This window comes from Salvelinus sp. IW2-2015, linkage group LG19 (genome assembly GCF_002910315.2).
Source record: "Salvelinus sp. IW2-2015 linkage group LG19, ASM291031v2, whole genome shotgun sequence".
Taxonomy (NCBI): domain Eukaryota; kingdom Metazoa; phylum Chordata; class Actinopteri; order Salmoniformes; family Salmonidae; genus Salvelinus; species Salvelinus sp. IW2-2015.
Genome location: NC_036859.1, coordinates 8113530 through 8130626, shown reverse-complemented (window position 1 = coordinate 8130626; position 17097 = coordinate 8113530). Strand labels below are relative to the sequence as shown.

Here is a 17097-nt window from a genome sequence, read left to right as displayed (position 1 = left end):
TCCTCATCTCCGAGGTGAGTAAAAGGGGAGAGGTGTTTGTTTGGGGTTGGGTTGGGGGGAGAGGGTATGTGTGGACGTGGACGTGCTGATATCCGACCTTTATATCTAACTCTGAATTACCATGGGGGTTAGGTCCTGGTGTCAGTGTTATCTAACTCTCTGAACCACGGCGGTTGGCCTCGGGTGGTGTCTGAGGACATACACAGACACCTGGAGCAGCTGAGGAGCAAAGTGGTCACTCTGAGAGGCAGGGCAGAGGGACGCACCCTGCTGCCCCTACCACTGTGTGTGGAGAGAGCTCAGCCACAGGACATACTGCTCAGGTCAGTTGTGTGTGGTAATGTGGGGTTGGTGGGAGCTGTGTGTGTGGTGTGTGGTGTTGGGTGTGTGTTGTGGTGTGTGGTGTGTGTGTGTTGTGTGTGTTGTGTGTGTGTGTGTGTGTGTGTGTGTGTTGTGTGTGTGTGTGTGTGTGTGTGTGTGTGTGTGTGTGTGTGTGTGTGTGTGTGTGTGAGTGTGTGACTTCTCTCTCTCTCCCCCCTAGCTCTAATGGCTGGCCGATAGACCGGGCTCTGCTGTACTCCATAGAGACCCTGGTGATCCAGTGGTCCGGTCAGATCTGGACCGTCCTGAAGAGGGATTCCAGCATGGTGCTGCAGCAGGGGGACCACCCGGGCCCCAGCGCGGAGCTCCACTTCTGGGCCTGTCAGAGAGGCAACCTGCTAGGCGTCCATTCACAGGTAGGCTGGAGTAGAGTCAGGTCAGTGTGTATGCTTGTGTTTGCTCAGAGTTCATTATTTTTCTTCTTCTACGTTCCGTGCTCTCTCAGATCATGAACCCTAAGGTGGAACAGATCATGGAGATTCTGAGGAGGATCAATAGCAGTTACTACGCCTCCTTCCACGACATCTGCCTCAAAGTCAACCAGGGTAGTGCGAGAGGCCTTGTTCCCATCACAGACACGATCCTTCACGTTTCTCCTTTCCCTTAATCATCACCGGCCCCAATGTTTCTCTCTCACAGCGGTTTTAGAGGCTGAGGATATAGACCTCTAYCTGAGACCACTGAGGAGACTGATCAGTTGTTTTGAGGAGGGGAGTTTCAACAAGATAGAGATGCTGTTACCCCCTCTCTTCCACACTCTGTGTCTCATCTGGAGCCGCTCGCAATACTACTGCCGCCCCCCACGCATGGTGCTCCTACTGCAGGAGTTCTGCAATTTACTCATCGAGAAGGTGGGTGTGTGGTGTCTGCGCGTGCGCCTGATCTGTGTGTGTTGCGTATAATGCCTCTCTGTTTGTGTCGCCAGGCGTTTGCGTATCTGATCCCAGAGGAGCTGTTTAAGATGGAACTGGAAGAAGGAGTGGAGAGGGTTCAGATGGCCATCAGTGTTCTGCGGAGCTTCAAGCGCCTGTTCCACACACACCGCCAGCGCATCCCTCAGTACTACCGCAGCGGGGAGACTGTCAAACAATGGGACTTCCCTTCCACTCTGGTCTTCCACAGGGCTGACCACGTACTAGACAGGCTGCTCATGATCGAGGTGTGTGTCTGGCACGAGTTTGCGTGTGGCTCCGGTCACAGGTAGTGTACTATATAGGGCTCTATCCATCCGTCCATCTATTCCTCCATGCTTTAACGCATCTGTCTATCAGGAGCTGTTTGCGTCTGCGCTGGACTTCCTGAAGCTGGAGAAGGTTGAGCTGGGAGGGTCGAGGGGGAAGATCCTGAGTGAGATGGTGTTCAGTATGAACGAGGAGTTCCACGACAGCTGGAGAACTCTGAGGGAGAGCAAATACGACCCGCTGGACTACACTAAAGAGGTGAAGCTCGTGACACCTCTGTTCAACTTTTACAAATGCTTTATTTAACCATCATCAAACGGCCACTAACATGATGTTTGTTTGCTGGTGTGTTTAGGACTTCCTAGTGGACTACAGGCGTTTCATGGAGCAGAACAGAGACTTTGACCAGAGGCTGGGGACCGTTCTCAACCTGGCCTTCCAACACTCTAAAGGCCTGGAGTCTGCCTTCAAGGTGAGACACACCTGAGCCCTGACCCGTTACCCTAACCATAGCCCTGACCCTTTACCCCAACCATAGCCCTGACCCTTTACCCTAACCATAGCCCTGACATGTTACCCTAACCATAGCCCTGACCCGTTACCCTAACCATAGCCCTGACCCATTACCCTAACCATAGCCCTGACCCTTTACCCTAACCATAGCCCTGACCCGTTACCCTAACCATTAGCCCTGACCGTGTTACCCTAAACCATAAGCCCTGACCCTTTACCCTAACCATACCCTGACATGTTACCCTAACCATAGCCCTGGACCCGTTTATCCTAACCATAGCCCTGACCCTTTACCCTAACCACAGCCCTGATTCAGTGCTTTCTGTTTGTTTATGTGATTGTAAGACCATAGTCTTCTGCTCTCTGTGCTTATGCTCCTCCAGCTCCTCCAGATCTTTGGCACCCTCTTAGAGAGACCCAGGATCAACCAGCTGTTCTCCCCAAACTACAGCACCCTGCTGGGCATGTTCAACACTGAGATAGACCACTGCCAGCTCATACTGGACCAGCAGAGAGAGCGGGTGAGAGACCAGGGAGGGRGAGAGGGAGGGAGGGGGAGAGGAGAAAGAGAGGGAGAGAATGAGAGGAAAGAGAGGGAGTGAGAGGTTTTGAGAGTTTATTGTCTCTTCAGTCACACAGAGGTTTATTGTGGTTGTGTTCCAGTTGCGGTCGGGCTGTGAGGTCCTGAGTAAGAACATGCCACCGGTCGCTGGCAACCTGAAGTGGTCGCAGGAGCTACGAGACCGCATCCTGACTAACCGCAGCAACCTCAACCATCTCATACGCATGTAGGTCTGGTCTACAGACATACACACACACACACACACTCGTTCTCTCTCTCATCCCGCCTCCCCGTCTCTCTTTGTGTCCCAGGCCACTGGGTTCTGCCGAGGCGGAGCAGGTTCTCCAGAAGTGTGAGAGGGTTCTAGAGGTTCTAGACCAGCACGATGAGGAGCTGTTCTCTGTGTGGACGGAGGGGTTGGAGGAACTGTGCAACACACACCTCCAGGAACCACTACTCACACTGGATCAAGAGACAGGACTGTTCCAGGTCAACTTCAGCCCTGCAGTAAGGTTCCCTAATCCCCTCACCCTTACCCCTAGACCCTGACCCCTGACCCCTTACCCTAACTCCCAACCATGAACCCTAATTGTAACCTCTGGCTGTAAACCTCTATCCCTTGATCACTAACCTCCATCTATAATCATAATCATAACCCTAACCTTAACCACAACTTCTAAACTCCCAAGCCCAAGTACTACTGCTGCCAGAGTAATGCTCTAGTCCAGGGGTAGGCAGCCGTAGGCCACCGATTTTTGTCAGAGCAGATGTTCGGGGGGCCGGAACATAATTATAATAAATTGTACACTGCAAATTGACCATGACTAAGCCTAAAAAGAGATTGGATTTGAAAATAACAATGATTCCATACCTTGAATTACATTGAGATGCGATCACCTCTCTTTTTTTTATTTGTGGGAATACTTGGGAACAGATTTCTTAAATTGAACACATTTTTAGCTGAATTCTTGTTGATTTCACAGTCTGTTTCGAACATTTACATTTTTTTTAAATATAAAAATCACATTTGCTGACCCGTGCTCCAGTCAGTACCTGACTCCTTCTCTTCTAGCTGACCTCAGTGCTGAGGGAGGTGAAGTATCTGAGCATGTTGAAGAACCACAGCATCCCTAAAGCTGCTCTACACCTCTACTCCAAACGAGAGACACTCTATATGCGTGGTCTTGGCTCCTAAAACACACACACACACACACACACACACACAACACAACACACACACACACCACACACACACACACACACCACACACACACACACACACACCACACACACACACACCACACACACACACACACACACACACACACACACACAACACAACACACTCACACACACACAACTGGTGTTGTGTAGTATTGTGTTAGTGTATTGTGAGTTGTACTGTATTGTGTTATTGCGTTACACCCAGAACCTGGCCCTGATAAACCCAGTGGTAACAATCGGCTGCCACAGCACCATCCTGGCTGGGAGCTGGATTGGTTAAGGAGGAGATGGGCGGGACCAGACGGCAGCTAAAGCCTGCTCTCCAAGAACTGACCTGGAAGTAGAATGACCTGTTGGACTATTGTCCAGACCACACGAGACCTGGTGCAGGTAAAACACACACACACACACACACACACACACACACACACACACCACACACACACACACACACACACACACACACACACACACACACACACACACAGCACACACACACACACACACACACACACACACCCACACGACACAACACACACTCCTTCTCTCTATTCATACCTCCCTCTCTCCTCTCCTCACTATCCAGGATGTGGCCAGCAGGGTCCAGTCTAGTAAGGATAACGTTGAGGCCTTCCAATCTCCATGTCTCCTCTTCATCCATCTACACTCCTCTCTTCATCCAGTTATCCCTCTCATCTTCATCCCTCTCTCCTCCCTTCATCCAGCTATCCCTAACTCTTCATCCATCTCTCCCTCTCCTCCCTTCGTCCATCTCTCCTCCCTTCTCCCTCTCTCCTCTCCTCCCTCCATATAGGACGTGTCCTGTAGGGTTCCAGTCCAGTAAGGCTAATGTTGAGGCCATTCAGGCTCTGATGGGGAAGTTCAGTCACCAGGCCCTTCATCACAGGAGACAGGGTTCTACCCTCCTCATCCTCACTGACATGAGGAGGCATCAGCAAACAGTACCACACTCATCACCAACACAGGGGAGCAGATACACACACTGCTAAAGGTATACACACACGAGATTACACACACACTGTACACATACATAATCATATAGAGACACAGACAAGTACCACAAAACACAACATCGCATGACATCTCTCTACTCCCCCTCTCTCTCTCTCTCTCTCTTTCTCTCGCTCTCTCTTTCTTTCTCTCCTTCTGTCTCTGGCTCTCTCTCTCTCTCTCAGGAGAACTTGCTCTGTTGGGAGTTCAGCCCAGACTGTGCCGAGTGAGTCCTACACTGACTATGTTGACCGCATGTTCTAGCAGGGTTCTCCAGTCGGTACGCTGTTCCCTACAGTACCTGATCGAGAACACGACCCAGCCCTTCGGCATCGCCCCGCTCTTCGAGTCCAGCTGGTCCTCAACGCCAACGAGATGACCTTCGAACCCTCGCTGGACATCAGTCACCAGGGAAACTTCTACGACATCATCGACAGATGGTGGCGATATCTCTAAGATGGCATCGTTCATACCCCGCGTGGCCAAGCATAAAAACAGAGGACAACTATCAGTAGAATAGATTCACACACACACACACATCACACACACACACACACACACACACACACACAACACACACACACACACCACACACACACACACACACACACCACACACACACACACACACACAACACACAACAAAATCCAAATAATTTGATTAGCCTTTGAACATTTCTCTTTTGGCCTTTAACCTCTCCCTCCAGTCTGACATAGACAGGATGGCCGACCTGTCAGAGCTGGGCCAGGTCATCAGAGGCCGTGCCCGATCGACTATTTCTCAGGTCAGAGAGTACCAGGTGTCATTCTCCAGCTACCGCTACCTCTGGACAGATGACAGGTGAGTGTGTGAATACATTTTGTGATCAAATGTGTGTCCTTCACAATGAAGMTTATTGTGGATCCTAATCTAGGATTTGGAATGTGTGCAGGTCAGAGTTCATGAGACAGTTCCTGCTGTATGGTCATGTCCTGAGCACAGAGGAGGCTGAGCTCTACGCAGACTATGAACTGGCCAAGAACCCACCCACACTGGACAACTTTAAAGAACAGGTAAGAGAGGGTAAGAGGCAGTCCCAGAGAGTTACAGTGCTTTTAATAGTTCAACTTCTTTTAAAAGTTGAGCCATTCTTTTACATTCAGCATCACTCCGTCAAGGGAAATGTAGTATTCTTTCTATCAAAGATATCTACATATATTTCAGGATGTTGTGTATCCCTGGAAATAATCAGAATTCATGTAAACATGACAGTTTTGAAAACATAGCTTGTCCAAAAAAAGTGATATTTTGGCACAACTTACATAGGGTATGGGGTAAGTTGAGGCGTGGGACAGGGTAAGTTAAGCCGCCTACAAATGTCTGTAYTGAATGAAATATTACCACTACCTTTTTAAAACAGTAACAAGGTTTCCATCCAACCTTTTTATGCGTGTTAAGTGTATGTTGGATAAAAAATGTAATGACCGGCATGATGGAAACAGCTAAACTTTCCCAGTCTTGACAAAACAAAATATTCTAGACAAGGTGGGATCTTTTTGTTACAGTAAAATGTATTATGCAAGAAAAGCCTGTGGAAACGCTTTAATGCGCAAATATTATCGAAGTAAACTTGGACATGATGGTATGTTGTGTGGTCCTTCTACTACGACTCGGGAAAGCATASAGTTTATTAGGCTACAGATGACATAAGTTATGGTGAACTTCAGAGGTTGGTGAACGTGTTACGGTGATGAGCTTGATGTTCCTTTTCCGATAAAAGTTTAGGATCTTCGCTCATGACGTGATGATCGATGCTTGGCTGCCATTTGACAAATAAAGATAATTGTCCATAATATTATCATAATTTAGGCTATACCCTCCCTGTATCTATCTGCAAGCTGTTGGCTAGAGTGCACGTGTCAATACCAGAGTGGGAATTTAACCGCAAAAGTTATTTTTATGTGTACTACGTCATCACACACATCCACAACAAGTCACAAAAATTTGATGGAAACACATCTCTGGTGGGAAAATGCAGATTGTTTTTAATGCAGACTTTCCCCATACTCTACTTTCTTCTAGATCCATACATGTAATTGATTCTGTTCTAGATCAGTCTGATTCAGTCTGTGTTATATTCTTGATCAGTCTGTTTGAGTCTCTGTATGTGCGGGTCAGTAAGCTGGAAGACAGGAAAGTGCTCTGTGTTCTAGATCAATCAGTGGGTGTGGTTCTATGTTCTAGATCAGCCTGTTTGAGTCTCTATACGTGCGGGTCAGTAAGCTGGAGGACAGGAGAGTGTTCTGTGGCTGGCTGCAGCTGGACATCAAGCCCTTCAAACTGGCCCTGACGAACATCATCAAGAGGTGGAGTTGGATGTTCAAAGAGCACCTACTCAACCATGTCAATCAGAGGTGACACACACACACACACACACACACACACACACACACACACACACACACACACACACACACAAATAGTGCACGCAATTAAACACACACACACATAATATCTAAACAGACACACAATCACCTATCTATTTACTGTCTCCCTCATCCAATACAATGCATATCCCCTCTTCAACGTTCTCTCGCCATCTCTCTCTCTCCCCCAGTGTGAGCGACCTGGCGTTGTTTGTCCAGAACACATCTTGTGGTCTGTCTAATAAGGTCTCAGACGGGGACTATGCTGGTCTGGTGGACATTATGGGTCATCTGATGGCCATACGGGACAGACAGATCAGTGCTGACCAACACTTCAAACCACTCAAGTCCACCACTGATCTACTCAAGACCTATGGACAGCAGCTACCAGGAAGTGTCTATACACAGCTGGAGGTAGACTACAGACACACACACACACACACACACACACACACCCACACTCAAATGGAGGTACACGCATCCCACCCAATGATCATCCTACGATGCCTATGATACCTTATAATGCCTTGTAACCTGTGTAGGAGCTGCCTGAGAAGTGGAAGAGTCTGAAAAAGGTCGCATTTACAGTGAAACACGAGGTGGCCCCACTGCAGTCCAACGAGGTCTCCGTCATACGTAGGAAGTGTGTCCGCTTTGAGGTGAGGCGCGCGCGCGTGGGTGTAGTGTATCAGACACACACGATACCATCATGTGGAGGACCCTTGCAGAGAGCTTAGCATATGCTGTGCAAACTGATCCGTCTGCTTTTCTGAATTATAGATGTTAGATGTTAGATAAACCTACCCGACTCTCACCCGACCTGACCACCACTTCTATGCATCTAAACTGTAGCCTAGTCTATCTAAACTGTATGTTTGAAGAATTCTATGTACGTGTCTCATCTCACAGATCAAGCAGCATGAGTTCAGAGAGCAGTTTCGCTCGGAGGTCATCTTCAGAATAGACGTGGAGGAGCCTTATAAGCTGATTGACAAGGTTACCATCTCATATTCACGTAGTAGGAGGCTGAAGGAGGCAGGGGTTGAGGGGATTATGGGAGATGTAGTTTATTGAGTGGGGAAAATGCAGTCATTTCTTTACTTAGTCTATTAATATGCGAGGGCTGTTTGATATAGCTAGGAATGCACAAGAGTTTTTTACAACTGTGTATCTTTGCTTGTGCGTGTAGTCTAACCGTGTTGTAGCAGTGTTGGAGGCAGAGATGCGTAAGCTCCAGGACACAGCTGATCTGTTCGAGGTCAGTTTCCCTGACTACAAGCAGCTCCGCCAGTGTCGCTYTGACATCATCCTGGTCAAAGCCGTCTGGGACATGGTCATCTTCGTCAAGGTAAAAACCTCACTGATTGTAGCTGAAATTATTATTATTTTTTTTGTCTTTCTCTGATTGTCACTATATTGTATGTGATGTGTAACCCAGACCAGTATAGAGGACTGGACTAAGACCCCGTGGAAAGAGATTAACGTGGAGCAGATGGACATGGAGCTGAGGAGATTTGCTAAGGTGCTACATCCGACACACATGCACACACACACTTTCATCTGACCGATTTAAGGGAAATATCACGCCTTTATCTCAGCGTTTGCTAGCTGATGCTATTATATTTGTTGTGTGTGTGACTATAATGCCTGTGTACWTTATATATCATGTGAATGCGTGTGTAGGAGATGAAGACCCTGGATAAGGAGGTGCGTGTGTGGGATGTGTATCTGGGTCTGGAGTCGACGGTGAAGAACCTGCTGACGTCTCTACGAGCGGTCAATGAGCTGCAGAACCCTGCTGTCAGAGAGAGACACTGGCAACAACTCATGAACACCACCGGGGTACAACACTCTCTTTCTCGTTACGTACTTCCCTCCGAYTTGTTCTCTCTCTCATGTTGTCCCTCTCTTACCATCTACAGTCGGAGAGAGGTCAATGGCCATTGTTGATGAACCCCACCGGGGTACCATTCTCTCTCTCTCTCACTGACCTTTGACTTCTCACCTCTGACCCCAGGTGCGGTTTGTGATGTGGGAGGGGACCACTCTGGGAGACCTACTGGAGCTGCAGCTCCACAGGGTGGAGGACGAGGTCAAAAACATAGTGGACAAGGCAGTCAAAGAGATGGCCATAGAGAAGGTGCTAGCTGAGATTACTCAGACGTGGAGTGTGATGGCGTTGTCTTATGAGAAGCACCCCAGTATAGAAACTCCACTGCTCAAGTCGGACGAAAACCTGATTGAGACGCTGGAAGACAACCAGGTAACATCAAATCAAATGTATTTATAWAGCCCTTCKTACATCAGCTGATATCTCAAAGTGMTGTACAGAAACCCAGCCTAAAACCCCWAACAGCAARCAATGCAGGTGTAGAAGCACGGTGGCTAGGAAAAACTCCCTAGAAAGGCCAGAACCTAGGAAGAAACCTAGAGAGGAACCAGGCTATGAGGGGTGGCCAGTCTTCTGGCTGTGCCGGGTGGAGATTATATCAGAACATGGCCAAGATACTGTCAAATGTTCAGCATACCACACAATAACCCAATTCATAGTCTCCTTTTTAGTTTAGTCCCTCTCTCCGCTCACTCAGTTCCACTCCAGGGAATACTGGAGTGCAGTGCAGTGCATGTCCTATTATTGTAGCCCCTTRTCTCCTGAAGGGAAGAAAGTAAAACACTTAAGAGCAAAAACAATGGGAGAAAATTCCATAGCTGTACAAGTAGTGAAAGGCCTAAAACTCCTTTGAAACCCCTTACTGAAACCGCTTACCCCTTACTTTTAGCCAGCAGCATACCACCCTGCATTCCACTGCTGGCTTGCTTCTGAGGCTAAGCAGGGTTGGTCCTGGATGGGAGACCAGATGCTGTTGGAAGTGGTGTTGGAGGGCCAGTAGGAGGCACTCTTTCCTCTGGTCTAAAAAATATCCCAATGCCCCAGGGCAGTGATTGGGGACACTGCCCTGTGTAGGGTGCTGTCTTTCGGATGGGATGTTAAAATGGGTCTCCTGGCCTCCCGGGTGGCGCAGTGGTCTAGGGCACTGCATCGCAGCGCTAGCTGTGCCACCAGAGAACTGGGTTCGCGCCCAGGCTCTGTCGCAGCCGGCCGCGACCGGGAGGTCCGTGGGGCGACGCACAATTGGCCTAGCGTCGTCCGGGTTAGGGAGGGTTTGGCCGGGTTAGGGAGGGTAGGGATATCCTTGTCTCATCGCGCACCAGCGACTCCTGTGGTGGGCCGGGCGCAGTGCGCGCTAACCAAGGTGGCCAGGTGCACGGTGTTTCCTCCGACACATTGGTGCGGCTGGCTTCCGGGTTGGAAGCGCGCTGTGTTAAGAAGCAGTGCGGCTTGGTTGGGTTGTGCTTCGGAGGACGCATGGCTTTCGACCTTCGTCTCTCCCGAGCCCGTACGGGAGTTGTAGTGATGAGAGGTCAAAAACATAGTGGACAAGGCAGTCAAAGAGATGGCCATAGAGAAGGTGCTAGGATGAGACAAGATAGTAATTACTAACAATTGGATACCACGAAATTGGGGAGAAAAGGGGGTAAAATTAAAAATACATTTAAAAAATAAATAATTAAACGGGTGTCCTGACTCTCTGAGGTCATTGAAGATCCCATGGCATTTATCGTAAGAGTAGAGGTGTTAAGCCTGGTCCCTGGTGTCCTAAACATCCCCAGTTTACAAATGGCTCATTCATCCCCCTCCTCTCCCCTGTAACTATTCCCCAGGTTATTACTGTAAATGAGAATGTGTTCTCAGTCAACTTACCTGGTAAAACYGTCTAACTACAATACATTGGCCTAATTCATATTTTCTTACCCGACCCCTCCTAGGTGCAGCTGCAAAACATCCTGATGAGTAAGTATGTGGAGTACTTCCAGGCGGAGGTGAGTGGCTGGCAGAGGAGGCTAATGGTGGCAGACCTGGTCATCTCCTCCTGGATGTCTGTCCAGAGGACCTGGGCCCACCTCAACAGCATCTTCACCAACAGCCACGACATACGCTCTCAACTAGCCCACGATGCTGAGAGCTTCCAGGGCATACACTCCGACTTCCAGGTAGATATACTACATACAACACACACACTAATCCTTGTGAGTAACATAATACAAAAATTCCCATCAAAATCCATCAGTTTTTTTTGCATGGGCTGCGTCTCAATCCACCACGTCCGCTTATGTCGGCCTTCCGCATCAGCGGTGGAAGGTGGCCGAGGTACAGCGGTGTTTGTCACACCATGAGACACTCCGAAACTCGTTCTTCTAGCGTCCCGAAAAACGTCTGTAGCGTCCGAGCGGTTTGGCCTATTATGACCACTCTATGGAAAGAGGAGACTCGCACGAACACTGTGGTGTTCTCCGTTTTGCTATACGACCCCCAGAGGTGTCACAGGACTCGTCTGAAGGTAACTTATACAAGCAAATGGAAGTATGGAAGTCGCTTTGTCCCGCCCCCCCCAAAAAAATTATATATATATCTTCTAGATATTGTAGATATAGGACACTTAAAAACGTTATTCTTTATGATTTATCTTTTAACTTTTTTGCCATTTATGAATGTGTTATTCACTGCGTTTCTGTGGGCTATAGTGTAATAAAGGCCACATTCTATATTTGATCAAATGCATTTTAAATATTTTTTGTATGCCTAAAGGGGTCCTAAAATTCCAAATCAAATATCTAAATGATCCATGGTATGTCCATTTTAAAACAACTCCATATGTTAGGCTTAGTACACGCACACACACACACACACAACACAACACACACACAACACACACACACACAACACACACACAACACACACACACAACACACACACACACACACACACACACACACACACACACACACACACACACACACACACACACACACCACTCAACTAGCAACAACAGACGGTCTCAACTAGCGCACAACACAGAGATGTTCCGGCAGGCATACACTCTGACTTCCAGGTAACACACGCACACTTCTTCAACCCACACACTACCAGAACAAATGTTCCTCAAACACAAATCAACCATTCTGTATTACAATGGTGACAGTGAGTAAGGTTTGTAATGACTTGATTCTGTATGTGATGTGATGAAACAGAACATGATGACAGAGGTTGTCCAGACCCGTAACGTGGTGGAGGTCACCAACCAACCCGGCTTCCTGGAGAAACTAGAGGCTCTGCAGCAAAGGTGTGTGTGTGTGTGTGTGTGTGTGTGTGTGTGTGTGTGTGTGTGTGTGTGTGTGTGTGTGTGTGTGTGTGTTTGGATGTGTGTGTGTGTGTGTGTGTGTGTGTGTGGTTGTTGTGGATGGTGTGTGTGTGTGTGTGTGTGTGTGTGTGTGTGTGTGTGTGTGTGTGTGTGTGTGTGTGTGCGTGTGTGTGTGTATGCAGTTGGATTTGCATGTGTGTGTGTCTATACTAACTCGACTGTCTCTCCCCCCAGGCTGTCAGTGTGTGAGAAGGCCCTGGCTGAGTATCTGGAAACCAAAAGACTGACGTTCCCTCGGTTCTACTTTGTCTCTGCTACAGACCTACTGGAGATCGTCTCCAAGGGAACACAGCCCAAACAGGTGAACATCACTCACCTGCTTTTTCATTTGAACATACAGTATACTGCATGAAATACACTAGATGGCCAAAATCATGGGCATTAATATGGAGTTGGTCCCCCCTTTGCTACTATAACAGCCTCCACTCTTCTGGGAAGGCTTTCCACTAGATGTTGGAACATTGCTGCGGGGACTTGCTTCCATTCAGCCACAAGAGCATTAGTAAAGTCGGGCACTGATGCTGGGCGATTAGGTCTGGCTCGCAGTCTGCGTTCCAATTCATCCCAAAGGTATTGGATGGGTTGAGGTCAGGGCTCTGTTCAGGCCAGTCAATTTCTTCCACACCAATCTTCTACAAATAATTTCTGTATGGACCTTGTTTTGTGCACAGGGCATTCTTATGGTGAAGCAGGAAAGGGCCTTCCCAAACTGTTGCCACAAAGTTGGAAGCATAGAATCGTCTAGAATGTCATTGTATGCTGTAGCGTTAAGATTTCCCTTCATTGAAACTAAGGGGCCTAGCCCGAAACATGAAAAACAGCCCCAGACCATTATTCCTTTACAATTGGCACTATGCATTGGGGCAGGTAGTGTTCTCCTGGCATCCGCCAAACCCAGATTTGTCCGTCGGACTGCCAGATGAAGCGTTATTCATCACTCCAGAGAACGCGTTTCCACTGCTCCAGAGTCCGATTTTTGGGAGTTTTACACTACTCCAGCCAACGCTTGGCATTGCACATGGTGATCTTAGGCTTGTGTGCTTCTGCTCGGCCATGGGAACCCATTTCATGAAGCTCCCGATGAACAGTTATTGTGCTGACGTTGCTTCCAGAGGCCGTTTGGAACTCGGTAGTGAGTGTTGTAACCGAGGACAGACGATTCTTACGTGCTACGCACTTTAGCACTCGGCGGTGCYGTTCTGTGAGATTGTGTGGCCTATCACTTCGAGGGCTGAGCTGTTGTTGCTCCTAGACATATCCACTTCGCAATAACAGCACTTACAGTTGACTGGGACAGCTCTAGCAGGGCCGAGATTTGACAAACTGACTTGGAAYGGGGGCATCCTATGACGGTGCAACGTTGAAAGTCACTGAGCTCTTCAGTAAGGCCATTCTACTGCCAATGTTTCCCTATGGAGATTGCATGGCTGTGTGCTCGATTGTATACACCTGTCAGCAACGGGTGTGGCTGAAATAGCCAAATCCACTATTTTGAAGGGGTGTCCACTCACATACTTTTTGCCATGTTGTGTACGATGATGATGGTGGTGTGTGTTTTGATGTGTGACCCAGGTTACCAGGCACCTGTTGAAGCTGTTTGATAATGTGGCGGACCTTCGCTTCCGAGACTCAGAGAAAGCGGGAGAGGAGGAGGGAGGAGAAAAGAAAGAGGGAGAGGAGGATGAGGGGGAGGCAGTTGCCATAGGAATGTACAGTAGAGAAGGGGAGTACGTACCCTTCTCCAAACCCTGCATCTGCCAAGGACAGGTAGGAACACCTTTGTGTGTGTGTGTGTATGTGTGTTTGTGCATGTGTGTGTGTATGTCTGAAACGTATATATGTCTGCGTATCTGTAGGCAGAGTGCTGGCTGAGTGAACTGGAGCGGACTATGCGCTCTACTGTCCAGAGGGAGATCCAAGAAGCGGTCGCTGCTTATGAGGACAAACCCAGAGACCAGTGGCTGTTTGACTATCCAGCACAGGTGTGTGTGTGTCGTCCCCAAACTCACCATTGCACTAAAAAGCATTGCTACCAAACAAAAATGTGCCTGAATTTCAAAACTGTGTGTTGTCCTCCCCTGCCAAGGTTGGTCTGACTGGCAGCCAGGTGTGGTGGGCGACAGACGTGGGCATCGCCTTTGAGAGGGTGGAGGAGGGCTTTGAGACTGCCCTGAAAGACTACAACAGAAAGCAGGTAGACACACACACATACACACACGTCTGTGATATATCACCCAGGTCTCTTATACACAAAAATKGTTATTTTGTGGTTACGTGATGGTTATCTGATGGTCGTGCGTTGGTAGATCACCCAGCTGAACTCCCTGATCCATATGCTCCTGGGAGACCTGACTCCAGGTGACAGACAGAAGATCATGACCTTGTGCACCATCGACGTGCACGCTCGCGACGTGGTCGCCAAACTCATAGCACAGAAGGTAACATAACCTCTGCCCTCAGATCACAGTTGGCTTTTATAAAAGGTGAATGAACTTAAGAAATGACCTTGAAGCAACTTCCGAACATGTTTCCCGGAACATAACCACTGCTCTGAGATCAKATTTACATGCTCTAATCATTTCACGTTTACATTTGAGTCATTTAGCAGACGCTCTCATCCAGAGCTACTTAAAGGAGCAATTAGGGTTAAGTGCCTTGCTCATTGGCTCATCGCTTAGTCAACTCCGGGATTTGAACCAGCGACCTTTCGGTTACTGGCCCAAYGCTTTTAACCGCTAGGCTACCTGCCTCTTTTATAGGACTATAAACTACTACTACTTAATAGGACTATAAAAGAGTCACTCTTAGATGCTGTTGAGGCTGGTTTAATAACAAATTGACTCTTGGGGGTTTGGTTTCCTAGGTGACAACGGGACAGGCGTTTGCATGGCTGTCCCAGCTGCGCCATCGTTGGGATGACGTGACGAGACACTGTTACATCAACATCTGTGATGCTCAGTTCCAGTTCTCATATGAGTACCTGGGCAATACCAACAGACTGGTCATCACTCCACTCACTGACAGGTACACACACATGCAGGCATAAACTCTTCATATAGATKCTATAACACTCTAAACTAGTTTGGCCACCTTTTGCGGGAAAAAAAATGCATTTAAAGTATAAGGAGCGTTACTTTACTCACCGTGAACTGCAATCAGCTTTTACCCACCTATTTCTTAACCACTACCGTGATGATCTCTGCAACTCACTATGATTTCCCCACACAAGCACACACCACTCTCGCTCTCTCTTCTTCTCYCCAGGTGTTACATCACTCTGACCCAGTCTCTCCACCTGACGATGAGTGGCGCCCCCTCTGGTCCAGCAGGCACTGGGAAGACTGAAACCACCAAGGACCTGGGCCGCTCCTTAGGCATCATGGTCTATGTATTCAACTGCTCCGAACAGATGGACTACAAGGTAGGTATTCACAAACTGGGAGAGCCGCGTGGATACACTGTTTTTTGGTTATGACATAATCTGCGTTTGAGTGCTTCCGAATCCCCCCGTTTCTTTCCCCACCTCGTCTGTAGTCCATAGGGAACATCTATAAAGGTCTGGCCCAGACGGGTGTGTGGGGCTGTTTTGATGAGTTCAACAGGATCTCCGTGGAGGTGCTATCTGTGGTGGCAGTACAGGTCAAAACCATACAGGACGCCATCAGGAACAAGAGACAGAGGTGAGGGACTCCTAGAAAGATAACGAATGGAATGAAACAAATCCAAGAGGCTTTGTGTCTTTCGCTAAGATTTGTGTTCCTGCTTGTCAGGTTCCATTTCCTGGGTGAGGAGATCGAGCTGAGGCCCACCGTGGGGATTTTTATCACTCTGAACCCAGGCTACGCTGGGAGAACGGAACTACCGGAGAACCTCAAGGCCTTGTTCAGGTGACACGCACACACACACACACACACACACAGGCTGAATTGCAAATCGACCCACTCCATCTCTCCCTTCAATCTGAATGTTGACACTCTCCAATCTAGGCCGTGTGCGATGGTGATTCCTGACTATGAGTTGATCTGTGAGATCATGCTGGTTGCTGAGGGATTCATCGATGCTCGCCTACTCGCACGCAAGTTCATCAGCCTGTACACACTCTGCAAGGAGCTGCTCTCTAAACAGGTACAAACAAACAAACAAACAAACAAATACACAAAGAAACACTCTAATACTGTGTAATACTGCTTACGTGTTGTAGGACCACTATGACTGGGGCCTGAGGGCCATCAAGTCAGTGCTGGTGGTGGCTGGATCACTGAAGAGAGAAGACAGGAGCAGACCAGAAGAACAGGTAACACAGTGTTTATCAACCAGGGTGTCTTCCCCTAATGGCCATACTATAGAAGCTATATTGGTGTCCCCATATTCCCCTCTGTCTCTGTAGGTCTTCATGATGTCCCTATATTACCGTCTGGCTCTGTAGGTCTTCATGATGTCCCCATATTACCGTCTGGCTCTGTAGGTCTTCATGATGTCCCCATATTACCGTCTGGCTCTGTAGGTCTTCATGATGTCCCTATATTCTTGTCTGTCTCTGTAGGTCTTCATGATGTCCC

At 48.3% G+C, this 17097-nt stretch overlaps 1 pseudogene; it reads left to right on the top strand.

Moving 5' to 3' along the window:
* The first annotated feature begins 629 nt into the window (after positions 1–629).
* The window catches only part of LOC111979563 (dynein axonemal heavy chain 11-like), a 60323-nt pseudogene continuing 43855 nt past the window's right edge, over positions 630–17097 (top strand).